The 12539-nt window shown below is 34.9% G+C and overlaps 1 protein-coding gene across 1 annotated transcript in view; it reads right to left on the bottom strand.

The window, feature by feature from the left end:
• LOC144981138 (uncharacterized) overlaps positions 1–2063 on the bottom strand; it is a 129458-nt gene extending 127395 nt beyond the window's left edge. The window contains exon 1 of the mRNA XM_078929284.1: positions 1–2063. This exon is cut by the window's left edge and continues 8 nt beyond it. The gene's annotated coding sequence lies outside the window, so the exon portion shown is untranslated.
• Between the last annotated feature and the right edge of the window lie 10476 nt (positions 2064–12539).

Genomic DNA, 12539 nt, shown 5'->3' with positions numbered 1-12539 from the left:
TTTGGTGTTATCCTGGTAGAATGATTTCTCCTCACTTTTGCTCCAGTATACTATGACGTCACAAATTAGATCTTTATGTCTTCAAATTATTTCAAAATCGTTGTTGCTATCGGCAATAACAGAAGTAAATTAGTATTATCCGAAATTGATACACCTTGTAGTTGACGCACACAGTGTTCAGGAAAACCCAATGAATACACAAACAGTAGACCTAATCGTGCAGAAATGGAGATCGTGTCCAAAATTGTATAAGTCACTCTTGAGATCTTAATAAAATGAATACTGATCTGCAGTTCGTATGTAGTACATAAAGGGCCAACTCTTTTGTTTGAATTTGGTCGTTGATAATAATTTTAGAAACCCTTGGAAACAACAGAATGCTGTTTAAATTTATTCTGTATTAATTAATTAGGATGGAGAGTAAGATCAAATATGTCCAAAGTACGGGTTTTTAACAGAGTAAGATCAAATATGTCCAAAGTACGGGTTTTTAACAGAGTAAGATTGGAATGTTATGTCAAGTTATAATATAACAAATGTCAGACTGACTGTTTTGTTGTGGGTTTTTAAAAAAAAATACCAGTAATGCGTATTTTCTTCAAACAAAGAACAGGCTGGGATACGCTATGAACTCTTGAGATCAATAGACATAGAAGAAGAAGAATGCTTTCCCTCTGGTGAGCCTTCGATTCGCCTCTGCTGGAGGTTGCAGTAATGATGTTGTTGGTTGGTTGGTGGAAGATGTGATGAATCAATTATATTGTAATAATAATTAGGATCTCGTTACTATTAATGTTGTTATTGTTATTGGTATTGTTGTTGTTGTTGTTGTTTCTTTTGACGATATTGTTATTGTTTTTATTGATAACGAAGGTGAAGACTATATTTCTGTCAATGTCATTCACTGTAAAGACTTTTAAAGCTTTTAAAAAATATTTCACGTCAGATTCAATAGAGAAATAAGTCAACTATTTCACGTGTGAATTATTTTGTATAATTTGTTTTTTTGAAATCTGTTCTAGAATTTTATCAATTCTCTCCTGAAATCCAGTCCATTCCGATCCAAGATCCTGCCAGCGATGGCCGCTAATCTGATTGGAATGGATTAATTATACTGATGCGCTAAAATTCCCGAAAATCCGAGGAAATGAAGGTAGTCACAAAAATACGTTTTGGTGGTGGTTATTGTTATTGTTATTGTTGTTGCTATTGTTGTTGTAAATTCGTCTAGCCAATGTGTTTAATGAACCACCAGTGGGTTTCGTGTAATAACCTGGTATCACAAAATATTCCTTTCTCTCCGGGAGTGTAAGAAAATCAATGGGTAATTGCCAAACTGCCTTGTTGTTGTGGATGAATTATTGTACTGTCTGTTTTCTTGCTATCAAGCAATTAATCTAATGCTTTTTTAGGTTTATAAGAAGTGCAAAATAATTTTCAAACGAAGAAAGATTGTTTTCTCATTTTGTGGTTGGGAGGATAGAAAGTGCGAGGTCTAAAAAACAGTGAATACGTTTTCAGTAACATCAAGACGTACGCAATTCACAATAAGAGACACATTCAAAGTCACATAGACTGTCTATCTAAAATTATCACCACGAATTTATCAAGTTATAATTAATGAGAGGATAAGAAAGGTACGGAGATAATATGTAAACGATGAAGACGAAGAATTTTTAAAAATGGATACAGTTGGTTATCTTCGGCTTTTATTCTGAAAGCCTTCCTTCCTGTTCACCGTTATGGAAATCGGCAACAAATGGAACTGCTTCCCGTCAGCTGTTTCTCAAACTGTTGAACTCAAAAATACTGTCTATCTATAATTGTCAACGTAATTTCCATTTAAATTAATACTGATGAACACATTGAATATTTGATTAAATCAGGTGGTAGCTGTATATGAACTAAATCCTTTGTAGCTGATGAAATAATGATAACGATTATAATATATAAGATAACGGTGACAACGACGATGCTAAATTAATAATAACTAAATAGAAGAAGACTAGCACGACTCCATGATAGTGTGTTGTACGCAGTCGTGTCTCCATGAGACTGTGATAGAGGAATTGGGGTAGGGAGTTGATGATGCTGAGGAGGAGGAGGAGGAGGAGGAGGAGGAGTAGGAGAACTGGGAGGAGAGAGAGGGGGGAGGAGGAGGAAGAAGAAGAAGAAGCGAGAACAAGAGGCTGGTGGACGAGCGGCGACGGGGGAAAATCTGGATGCCACGGTCTGGAACTAATCGAATCGAAATCAGGAGTGTGGGGGGAAATGAGGGAAGAACCATGGAGGGTAGAAGGTGGAAAGTGTGTTGGGGGGGGGGGGTGGATTGATTGGGGTTGGGGGGGTGGGTGAGGTTGAGAGATGGAGGAGAGAGAGAGAGAGAGAGAAAGAAAGATTGAGAGAGAGAGAGAGAGAGAGAGAGAGAGAGAGAGAGAGAGAGAGAGAGAGAATAGGTTGTTGGAATTGAGGGCAGTAAAAAGGTCGTGGATTGATAGGGGATGGGATGAACATGAGTATGTGCGGAATATGTTCTCATCTTTTGACAATGGGAGAGACTGAGAGAAAGAGAGAGAAACTGAGAGAAAGAAAGAGAGAGAGAGAGAGAGAGAGAGAGAGAGAGAGAGAGAGAGATGGGTGGGGGTTTAGAGAAATGGAATGGCTATTGATGTCAGAGTAAATCAGAGTTATAGAAGCTGTCAGTCATTAATTTCGACCATTTTGTACATTTTCTCACTGGCGGCGAGTCGAGGCGGGCATGAGGGCTATGTCGCTACATTTTATCATGCTCGTCAAGAATTATTAATTATTACGTTAGTACCTGGGTCACGCTATTTACAGTTGATCAACTTGAAAGCAATGATGATGATGATGATGTGATTGAAGATGATGATGATGATGATGATGATGATGATGATGACGATAATGATGATGATAATGATGATGACGATAATGATTATGATGATGATAATGATGATGATGATGATGATGATGATGATGATGATGAGAATGCTGATGATGATGATAATGCTGATGATGATGATGAAGATAGTCTAGTGAGAACTAACTACTCATAAACGCGGATGGCAAAAAACAATAACAAAAACCCGAGTGACGTCAACTTCGAACTATCTATAGATAGAATGAAGTTATGATTAGTTTTCATTAGACTGTATTAATCAGACTATAAACGTTCATGGATACACACAGTTTTGTGTGTTGGTCCGTTATACTTCCTGATGGCAATGTTATGAGCTTCTTAGCCAAGCGCATACTATCTATACAGTTTAGTGATAACTACTGTTCCTAAGAATGGCTGGCCTAAAAACAATAATAAAGAGCTGAGTGACGTCAATTTTGTTCCTTCTTTTTGCATTTTTCAATGGGAGCGATCTATATTCATGTTTTCGTCCAATCAATCAGATGATTTGTTGCTGTCCAACGATTGGATATTACTTTAGAAATGTAAACACGCTGCTTTGTTTATGAAAGTTGTAAGCATACCCATGTGTCAAGCTGAACAAAATGACCAATCGTGATGTTAGATATTTTTAAAACTGTGAACACGTTTCACTATATGGGTCACTTTGAGCACATATTCCAAAGTGACCAGTGACCTTGAGCACATGGAAATGTAATATAGAAAGTTCGAACATGACGTCACTCAGGTATTTGTTGTTTGGGTTTTTTTGTTTGTTTGGTTGTTTTTTCGCCATCCGCGTTTATGAGTAATGCTCACTGAACTGCATTAACCTGTCTATAAACGTTCATGGATACACACAGTTTTGTGTGTTGGTCCGTTACACTTCCGGATGGCAATGTTATGAGCTTCTTAGCCAAGCGCATACTATCTATAGATCGTGCCCATTGCTCGTGTTAAAATTGTCAATTGCCCAGGATCTGTAGGGCTGATTGCTTCGGATACTGGGCATGTACATAAGGTGGCTATGATCTTTCTACGCCTAAAAGGGAATAATCTTTCTTCAATGGGAATAAAAAGAGATGTGTTTTCTATTTTCTCTTCTTTCTTTTTTTTCATCATTCTTTCTCTACTATTTGGCGCTGTACCCAAAAAAACAGTTGGGTGCTGTGTTTTTTTGGTTTTTTTTTTGGTTGTTTTTTCTCTCATGATATTTTCCCTGTATTTAGCACTTGATTTCATCAAATATTCATTATCAGATCCCTAAAAGAACAAAACTCCCTTGCTTAGTTAATGTCGGTTCTGTCTCAGCTCACAGCTCGCACGCCGTGGTAATCCTTTCCCCTCCCCCCCCCCCCCCCCCCCCCCTCTCTCTCTCTCTCTCTCTCTCTCTCTCTCTCTCTCTCTCGTCCCCCGCTCCTTTTGACGTATCAGTTTGTGCCAGAGCAGCCGCATGATGATGATGATGGCGGCAAGCCACTTTTATCGATCTACCGTGAGGCCAGACTAAAACAAGACAACAGGCTAGGGAGGGAGAGATCGAAGGCCGTGCCGTGTGAGCACGATTGCCAATTTGGCATTTTTAATGCCGAATTATAAAAACGTTGGGTCTGCCGATTTATTTTGTTTTAATTTGTTTTAGGTTTTTTTTTTGTTTTTGTTGTTTTTTTTTGTTTTTGTTTTTTGTTTTGTTTTTTTTTTTTTTGGGGGGGGGGCTTTCGCTTTTTTTGTTGTTGTTGTTGTTTTTTTCTTTGTTTGTTTTTTTTTGTTTTTTTTTGTTTGTTTGTTTGTTTGGTTTTTGTTTTTGTTTTTTGTTTGTTTTTTTTTTTTGGGGGGGGGGGGGGGGGGTTGCCACTTAAGCGTTTTAAAATATTTCTTTTTTATTGTTGAATTTATTTTAGCAGTCGCTTATTTCTGTAACTATTTACTGGGGTGAAACTATCAATAACAAAAAATATACACATTTTCACCTATAACACTGACAAGACAAGTCAATGTGACAATTTTGATTTTGTTGTTTTTTTTTATGAATCAAAATCACCTGCTCGTGCCAGTGGGATAAGACAATAAAGCACATTTTAGCAGAAAAATTGATTCCTAGAAAAATGTATTATTTCTTAAGACCACACCTGACCTGCCTTGTACTACGAAACCTTTAAGATATAGATAGTATGCGCTTGGCTTAGAAGTTCACAACATTGCCATCCGGAAGTATAACGGACCAACACACAAAACTGTGTGTATCCATGAACGTTTATAGTCGGGTTAATACAGTTCAGTGAGCATTACTCATAAACGCGGATGGCAAAAAACAATAACAAAGACCTGAGTGACGTCATCTTCGAACTATCTATACGAATTCTGGCTCCAGCAGCTACAGAACTGCTTTGGTTTCTTTGACTAGACCAATCTTGTTGACAATAAATGTTTAGTGTCTTTGATCCTTTTAAAACAACTTTGGAGCATTTTTTGATCATGCTGAGGCCAAATAATGTATTTCTAAAGCTATTTAAAGCAAAGAGCGTGTAGGTAACAATTGTTATGTTACCTAGAGCTCTCACTTCCCGCTTTTGGTGAAGCCAAGCATCTTCCGTCTTCTACTCGTATTTACTTCATTGTATCAGTAAGCCTTGCGCGCATGATACACGCGGAGCACACCCACCTCGCTGTCTCGCCTGGCACGCGACAATAGCATTGCGGTTAAGAGAAGTGAGAGCTCTTGGTAACTACGTTACCCTACACACTCTTTGTTTAAAGTGACATTCATTTCTTTTTTTCCCCTTGGAAACTACGAATTATAGATAGTATGCGCTTGGCTAAGAAGCTCATAACATTGCCATCCGGAAGTATAACGGACCAACACACAAAACTCTGTGTAACCATGAATTTTTATAGTCTGGTTAATACAGTTTAGTGAGAACAACTCACAAACGCGGATGGCAAAAACCATAACAAAGGCCTGAGTGACGTCATCTGCATACTATCTATAGATAGTTCGAAGATGACGTCACTCAGGTCTTTGTTATTGTTTTTTGCCCTCCGCGTTTATGAGTAATGCTCACTGAACTGTATTAACCTGACTATAAACGTTTAAGGATACACACAGTTTTATGTGTTGGTCCGTTATACTTCCGGATGGCAATGTTATGAGCTTCTCAGCCAAGTGCATACCTATTGAAATTACAAGAAGACAGCTATGCTAAAAACTATTGGGCATAATGGGCATGATCTATATTAAATTTCCATGTGCTTGAGGTCATTGGTCACATTGCAAAATGTGTTCAAAGTGACCCACATAGTGAAAAGTGTTCACAGTTTTTTAAAAATATCTAACATCACGGTTGGTTATTTTGTTCAGCTTGACACATGGGTATGTTTATAACTTTTGTAAACAAAGCAGCGTGTTTACATTTGTTAAGAAATATCCAATTGTTGGATAGCAACAAATCAGGTGATTGCTATTGATGACCTGGTTGGACGAAAACATGAATATAGATAGTTCGAAGATGACGTCACTCAGGTCTTTGTTATTGTTTTTTTGCCATCCGCGTTTATGACTAATGCTCACTGAACTATATCAACCTGACTATAACTGTTCATGGATACACACAGTTTTGTGTGTTGGTCCGATATACTTCCGGATGGCAATGTTATGAGCTTCTTGGCCAAGCGATATACTATCTATAGATTGCTCCCATTATGTGACTTATTTGGCATTTTTTGGAAATATAAATCTGGCAACCCAATCGTGTCGGGCGACAGAATAACAACGTGTCACACACTAAACACATCGCAATCACCGCATCGGTAGGTGAGGATGGGGAGGGGGGGGGGAGGGGTTTGGGATGCGATTAATTTAAGCACAATGGGATTTTCCCCGTGAGTTGGTGATCAGTTATCAGTCATCGGTCATCGGGTTTCCATGTTAACTCACGCGGTGGCGGCGAGCCACTCAATTCAATCTGAAATCTGCCGTCATATGGGGGGAAAAAATAAATGATTTAAAAATCTATTTGGCCTGAATAGTTTTTGACACGCTATCTCAAATTGTATATCGCAGTGATGCTGATAATAATTGAAAACAAAAATCCAAAGGAAACTGAACATTCCTTAATTTTGTGTGCTTCAATGAATATATTTGTGGCGTAGTTGCACACATATGTAATGGCTTATGATCGTATAGTGGCTTTTTGATAGATGATGATGATATTTTCTTTGCATTGTGTTGCAGATGTTAATAATTACTTAAGAGTTCAAGGACCAAAGATGATAATTGAATGTGCAACATCAAGACATTCAAATAAGTATCCAGATTCCAAGTTTCATTTCTTACTGCTTTACTTGTTGTGATAAATCCGAAATCCAAATCAAACAGCATAGTCATAATTAATCAGTTTCATAAATTCCATCGGTAAACGATATTTAGTGATTCTGCTAGGGTAACCATATCCAAATATTACGTGGTTTATTTGTCTACGTCTTGGTGGAATATAAATACTATTTATTGCTTTGCAAAATCTTCTAAGGTCCGATTTCTCATCATTCTATCTCTAAATTTACATTTTTAGGTTATGAATCATCCCGACATAATACCGTTTTGAGACGGAGGGTCACAAATTCCAAATCGGTAAAATCGATCCAAAATGTTAAGTGATTCTGCCTATGTAACCATTTTCAATATACGTGGAATATTTCTAAGTCCGTAAAATAAAGATTATTTTGTGATGTTAGAACTTGCAGCATACTAGGAAAGTGCAGCTCATAGTGAAGTAGAATGCAGAATGCCGTTTTGATCAGAAACCCCCCATGTTATTCGATATTGTAACTGTTCCCACAATTCCTTCAAAACACACCTCCTACTAATTTTGACAGTTCCATGTCAACCTAAAATCAACCCCCTAAAAGTAAAAGTGAATCATGCTCAACTCGAAACGTTAATACCATACATATTAATGCTAAACCCCACTTTTTATGATATAATATTATTTTGGTAAATGTCAGATTTTAGGTTCAATACGCCCAAGTAACGAATGCTAACTATAATTTGGTGCTTTTATCCCCAAATACCAAGTAACACCGATCAATGAAAGTCATTTTCTAGTACTCAATAAAATAGATAGTTCGAAGATGACGTCACTCAGGTCTTTGTTATTGTTTTTTGCCATCCGCGTTTATGAGTAATTCTCACTGAACTGTATTAACCTGACTATAAGCGTTCATGGATACACACAGTTTTGTGTGTTGGTCCGTTATACTTCCGGGTGGCAATGTTGTGAGCTTCTAAGCCAAGCGCATTTATTTATTTCCATGTTGTAAACATCTTCTAAATAGGCTTATGCTTCATGACAGAGGTCGTGAGCGCATTACTTCCTTATTATGGACATGTGAGATTTATTACTAATTCACACACACACACACACACACACACACACACACACACACATACACACAATATATATATATTTTTATTTATTATTATTTTTTTTTTTGTTGATTTTTATAAAAACACACACACATAATATTATATAGATATATAAATGGTGTGTGTATGTGTTATTTGGTGTGTGTCTGTGTGTGTTCATGTGGTTGAATTAAATAAATCTCACTGTCCATGTTCTGTCATGAAGCATTAGCCTATTTAGAAGATGTTTACAACATGGAAATAAATAGAGATTAAAACCGACTGGGCTTTATAAATGGCCTCCACCAGGGTACATGATGATTAAATGTGACCAACTGTCTCTAAACCGTATCATGTTGGAATGATCTTAACTCTCTCCTGACCAGCCATTTTCAGGATCCCTCCCTCCCAACAAATACAACAAAAAAAAAAAACAAAAATAAAAAAATTATAAAAAAAAAATTTCATAACAACAAATAATAATTGTCACTCAAACAATACATACAACTCTTACCAAAGTAATTACTGAACAAAATAACTGGTCATTGCAAATGAATATACAAATAATTGAATAAATAAAATGTATCAAACAATGTGATCGATTGTTATTGTTGTTAGAGTGTTATTTGTAATATGTTTGTAAAGATTAATGGGGACGCTTGTGGATCTATGTATGTGTCAGTCTGGATGAGATTAATACCTCAAACCAAATAACAACTGATAAAAACTTTGAAATCATATGTGTGGAGAATTAACAAAGAACACTGACGACAACAAAACAATAATAAAATAATGAAAATATAATATATAAAATGCTAGAAAATCAGAGAGAAAATATAAAAAAAAAATCAAGTACCTTCCAAAATAAATCAGGCTGTATGATGGAATTGAATTTAGCCACGAATAATTCAGACGTGTTGAATTTATGTTTTATGAGTTGGTCCATCTTTTAGTGCTATCTCCAATTCTTTTCTTCCTCTTAACTATATTAATTAATTTTAACATCTGTTCTTCTCCTAATCCTTTTACACTTCCATTTTTTTTTCTCCCGCTTATCTTCTCTGTGTCTCTTCTATTCTATCATCATAACTCTATCATCTCAACTCTGTACAACAAATAACAACTCTGATAACATCAAATAACAACTCTGATAACAACAAATAACAACTCTGAGAACAACAAATAACAACTCTGATAACAACAAATAACAACTCTGATAACAACAAATAACAACTCTGATAACAACAAATAACAACTCTGAGAACAACAAATAACAACTCTGATAACAACAAATAACAACTGATAACAACAGATAACAACTGAAAACAACAAATAACAACTCTAATAACAACAAATAACAACTCTGATAACAACAAATAAAAACTGATAACAAACAACAACTCTGATAACAACAAATAGCAACTGATAACAATAAATAACAACTCTGATAACAACAAATAACATCTGATAACAACAAATAAAATCTGATAACAACTCTGGTAACAACAAATGACAACTCTGATAACAACAAATAATAACTGAACAATTAATAACTGATAACAACAAATAACAAATTAATGAAAACAAAAATGAACAACTGTTATCAGTTGTTATTTGTTGTTATCAGTTGTTATTTGTTGTTTTCTTGACAAAGATAAATATCGGTGGAAACCTCTTAGTGGAATCTTGTCCGTGAGTCTGGATGAGATTTTAAGGTGACCTCAAACCAAATAAACTGATAGAAAACTTTTTGAAATCTATGTATGTGGAGAATTAGGGGGAACAGGCACTGGCGTAAGATAAAGATATGAAAAAGCGTGTATGAAACAGTGCTAGACAAATCAGAGAGAAAATTACAAGAAAAAAACAACTATTCCAAAAAAAATCAGCCTGTATCGACTGGGAATTGAACTTGAGACCTACGGAATACAGTTCAGACGTGTTACCATTTATCTTTCTCTCTTTTCCATCTCTCTCTCTCTCTCTCTCTCTCTCTCTCTCTCTCTCTCTCTCTCTCTATATATATATATATATATATATATCTTTCTCTCTCTCTCTCTCTATCTCTATCTTCTCTCTCTCTCTCTCTTTCTCTTCTTTCTCTCTTCCCTTCATCTCTCTCTCTCTCTCTCTCTCTCTCCTCTTCTCTTCTCTCTCTCTCTCTCTCTCTCTCTCTCTTCTGTTATCTCCCTCTCTTATCTCTCTCTTTCTCTCTCTCTTCTCTTATCGTTCTCTCTCTCTCTCTCTCTCTCTCTCTCTCTCTTCTTTTACCCCTCTCTCTCTCTCTCTCTCTCTCTCTCTCTCTCTGTCTCTCTGTCTCTCTCTCTCTCTCTCTCTCTCTCTCTCCCTCTCTCTCTCTCTATCTATTTATCTATCTATCTATCTATTTCTTTCTCTATTCAGACAACAGAAACAGTCAACATTTCCAAAGTAAAAATGTGTTCTTTTTAGTTTTCTTATCAAGTCAATCAAAATAATATAAATAGTCATATCCAAACCAAAATCGGATGTCATGTCAGTTTTATATCAAGGAAAATAATTCGTTATTATGCTATTTTATCAACCTATCCGGATTTGTTTCCCTTGGTGTTGTCAAATTCAAATTTTGTCTTTCTCATAGGGAGCTCACAACATTGCCATTCGGAAGTATAACGGACCAACAGACAAAACTTTGTGTAACCAAGATCGTTTATTGTCAAGTTAATACAGTTTAGTGAGAATCACTCATAAACGGTGATTGCAAAAAACAATAACAAAGACATGAGTGACGTCAACTTCGAACTATCTTTAAATTTCGTCCAGGACATCTGTATTCCATTCTTTCTGTAAATATGTCCGAGAAATAAATATTAACTGTCTTTTTCTGATGGTGTTTACCAAAGTTTACCAAACATATAATAGGCTAGATAAATAGATGGAGAAACAAACAAAAGAATGCTTAGATAGGAGAAAATCAATGAATAAATAAATAAATAAATAAATAAATAAATAAATGAATAAATCTGTGGACTACCCTCAACTAAAGAAAAAAAAAACATAATTAAAAAGAACCCTACGAATCCTCTTTACAACGAGCCGTTTCCTGTGAGATCAAAGAAATCATTCGCCAACACCAACAATCAATCTTGCACAGAGATTTTTCATCAAAACAAGATGGAAAACTGGCTTCAATAGAACAACAGTCAAAAGGACACAAAGTGCACCCGCGCTCTCTACTGCCTATATGAAATACTTCTTTTTTTGTATTAAAATTGTGTTAATTAAGGGTATAGCTAATATTAATCCTTTAAAAAATTACAATTAATATCAAAATGATTTTGAAAATATACCAAAAAAAAAAAAAAAAGGCTTACATCTGATATTAGAGAGGAAAAAAAATGCCAATAAGTTGTTTTAACGGTATGGGTTTTTTCATGCAATTACTAAGCATTTTAATGAGATTATAAGTAGACATAATTATTAGAAAAGATCCATATAATAGAGCAACTTAACACACACATACACTCTCACACACACACACACACACATTTATATAATATAATATATATATATATATATAAATATATATTATTATATTATAATATAATATATATTATAGAGATATATATATGATAGATGAGAGGGGAGATGATGATTTAATTTAATTTTTATATTATATATAGAATGAGAGGAGAGAGTAGAATAGAGATAGATAGGACAGAGAAAAATAGAATGATAATCATATAATTATGAATAATAGAGATAATACAGACAGACAATATATATATATATATATATATATATATATATATATATAATATATAATATATATATATATATATATAGATGATGATGAGAGAGAGAGAGAGAGGGAGATAGATTAGATAGATTAGATAGATTAAGATAGATTAGATAATAGATTAATAGTATAGATAGATAATAGATTATATAGTATAGATAGATAGAAGATAGATAGATAGATAGATAGATAATAGAGTAGATAGAAGATAGATAAGATAATATATATATATATATATATATATATTATAAGAGAGAGAGAGTAGAGAGAGAGAGAGATAGGAGTAGAGATAGATAGAGATAGATAGGGATAGATAGATAGATTAGATAGATGATGATAGATAGAGATAGATAGGATAGATCTATGATAGATAGACTACGATTTATAATATATAATATATCAGATTGTTGTGTAAGATATGTAGATTTAGATATATAGTA

This window comes from Berghia stephanieae, chromosome 10 (genome assembly GCF_034508935.2).
Source record: "Berghia stephanieae isolate SIO BIC M18660-M18661 chromosome 10, UCSD_Bste_1.3, whole genome shotgun sequence".
NCBI lineage: Eukaryota > Metazoa > Mollusca > Gastropoda > Nudibranchia > Aeolidiidae > Berghia > Berghia stephanieae.
The sequence above is the reverse complement of the archived record's forward strand: the minus strand, read 5'-3'. Positions and strand labels throughout refer to the sequence as shown.